Source organism: Lissotriton helveticus, chromosome 9 (genome assembly GCF_964261635.1).
Source record: "Lissotriton helveticus chromosome 9, aLisHel1.1, whole genome shotgun sequence".
Taxonomy (NCBI): domain Eukaryota; kingdom Metazoa; phylum Chordata; class Amphibia; order Caudata; family Salamandridae; genus Lissotriton; species Lissotriton helveticus.
The window spans coordinates 652,433,528-652,436,689 of record NC_136070.1 but is presented as its reverse complement, the minus strand read 5'-3'; positions in this window follow the sequence as shown (position 1 = coordinate 652,436,689).

Here is a 3,162-nt window from a genome sequence, read left to right as displayed (position 1 = left end):
CATCCATAGATGCTTGTCTCACTGATTCATTCTTTTTGTGATAAAGGCTTGCTCTGTTCTGTCATTTTCTATTAGAGAAGGAAGCTTGCTCTGATCCTATTGTGCTAGACATGTACTTTGTTTGATGCTTGATGTTGAATAGTGCGTGTTCTGTGAAAGAGGCCAGTACATATTACTGATGCCCAAGCTCCATATATTCTGTGAGTGAGAGAAGAATGCAATGGTTATATCCATGCGGTATATGGTTAGTTTCAAAGGGCACTTGCACTGATGATGTCTATTCCGTACCTGCTATTTGACTGAGAATCATTTTTATAGCAGTCCCACCCAGGGCTGGACTGGGAACAGAAACCAGCCCCTGTAGGTTTCTGCTCGACCAGCCCTTTTGGGGGGTGGAGGCTAGCTAGAAGCACTGCTCCCTCTTTTCTTACAGGGGCCAATTTTGCAGCAGTGCTGGAAAAGCAGACCCCACGGACACAAAACCGGCCCCCACCGGGGAAATGCCCGGTGCCTGCTACAGTCAGTCCGGCCCTGGTCCGATCACACAGGTACAGAGCATAGAGATACTCAAGTAGTGTGTGTGAGACTGTCAAGCATTTTCTCTGAAAATGTTCATTAGGTTGGTGCCAACTTGTATGCATGGTTCAGAATTTTGGGAACAAGTCAAGCAATTTGCCACTCTCTGCATGGTACAAAATACTACTTACATTGCCAAAAGTACAAAGAATTAGTTAATCGGGCACCAAGTAACTCTTGGAAACCCGGCCATCCTTTATTTTCTAGAATGATTGATTTGCTCTCCTTTCATAAGTAAATAAAGACAGAGAGGCGCCATTATGCTACACCTTACACCTCTAACTGTTACTGTCTGCGTGGTTAAAAACGAGGTGTGAGAGCAAAGAAACTATCCCCATTGGCCCAGCTTGGCACCCTGATATTTCTCAATATGTAATAATTAATATGATAATACAATTTATAATTTTAAAGGCTGTGACACTATAATATATATGTAATGTTGCCACTTATAGCGTGGATATGTGGTTCTGGGTGTTAGCTTCCAATGTTCAGAATTTTCCTGAGAAGCCATGGCTTCAAATGTACACAGCGACCAGGGCTTGAGGCCTCGTCTTTGTGATGTCAGAACTTAGAACCCTGGCCATAGCAACTACTGTCACATCAGAACCTTCAGTGTGCAGAGAGATCTGGACAGGAAAGGTGAAGTACCAGGGCTGTCAGAGGCAACACGATGGAGAGTCCCAGTGGCCTCACCCCAGCGGACTTTGCCTATGCACCCAGAACCAGCCAGGACCATCGTGATTACGAGGAAGAAGGTAAGAGTCCAGAATGGGGTCAAAATAAAAGGATGCTGACCTGGGCTGTAAAGAAGGGCTGGTATCTCCCAGGCGCAATGCTCTGCTATGACAAAAATTTGGCATAAAAACCTCTGAAGTTAGGAAAAGGGATGATGTATTTGTAGATGGTGAGTGATGGCTACACGGTTTGTTAGAGTCGAGGATGGACCCTGAATGTTCACTGAGTAATAAACTATGTTTAAGTGGACATGAACAGTTGACAAGGAACCTGCCAATGTTAAAACAAAATAAAGGTGTGACAGAGCTACAATACTGAAACTTTTATGACAAATACCATCTGCTCAGGGCTGGCGCTAGGCATAGGCAGCTGCCTTGGGCTCAGCTAATGCACTAATCTGGAAACAAATTGCTAACATTTGATAGAATTTTACAAGATTTGGAGAGACCACACCAAACCTTTCCTTCCAGTGTGACTAATATAATGTATTCCATTTAATTGAAATCTAAAATATGTGCTTATTTTATAAGTGTGTGGGCCTCATTTATGGGGCTGTGCGTCACTTTTACACCGCCGGTGTGTCATTTTTTGTGACGCAGCAGCAGCGTAAAAAATCTGCCTTGTTGCACCATATTTACAAAGTGACACATCTAGGTAGATGCTTCACTTTGTAAACCCCTGCGCTACATTATACCTATGTCAGGTATAATGAATGCAGGGGGGGCATTCTGACGCAAGAAAGGGTCATAGAAGTGACGCAGTGAAATCTATAGGATTTCACTGCGCCACTTCTAGGACACAAATGCGTCAAATTCTTACGCCTGCTGTGAGGCAGGCGTAAGACTGACGCAGGCCCTTTCACATGGGGCTTGCCCCATGTGAAAGGATACATTGCTGGAGTTGCGTCACTTTTGTGACACACTCCACCAATGCGTCACTTTTGCGACATACAGATACGTCAGAAATACTGACGTTTCTGTAACTCCTTGCGCAATGATGCGTCATACTGTAAACATGACGCATCATTGGTGTGGCAAGGAGGGCGCAGTGAAAAGTGACGCATCGCTGTTTTCAAGCAGCGATGCATCACTTTTCATAAATGAAGCCCTTAATATTTATGTTTTTGTTTTTGTTTTACTGATATGCGCACCATGAAAGTTGGTTCTTCTAAAGTCGCTCAACAATAGACAATTGATGGCACTTCCTATGATGTTATTTTCTGTGATTTCATAATGAATGCAAATTGGAAGGGGCTCACACATTGCCTTTCTATCCCTGGCCCCAGAAGTCTTAGGACAGGCCCTGCTCCTGACTTGCAGAAGTGAATGGTGTCAAGAGGGGCTCACCGCCAGCACAGGGACTAAAGTTGGCTCAAAGACTTTGCACTTACATATCGAAGGTTGCACAAACAGCATCTCAATTTTTTCTAATTCCTCTTTGTAATTACTGTGGAGCCATTGGCCAGCAACAAAATGTAATGCTTGTATGTTACACAAGCCACATTGTCTTCATTTTCTCTACACAGTTTGTGTGTATATATTTATTAATATTTTATTTTATAACTTACTTGCAATATACAAACTGCAGGGTTACATACAGAATGAGGAGCAACCTGCATTAAACCATGCCAAACCTGCTTTACAGCAGCAAGCTCTGCTCTTATTGGGGCTTTAGCACACATTCTATATGTTTAAATGTCTTACCACACATCACACTAAATTCTACTAGCTATGTTAGAAACAGGAACAGCAATCTCTTTAAATTAAACACATGATAATGGAAAGAAGAGATTAAAATAAATGCTTAAATCCACTGTGCAAAATTAACATGCTGGATTAGTAGAAAATATAT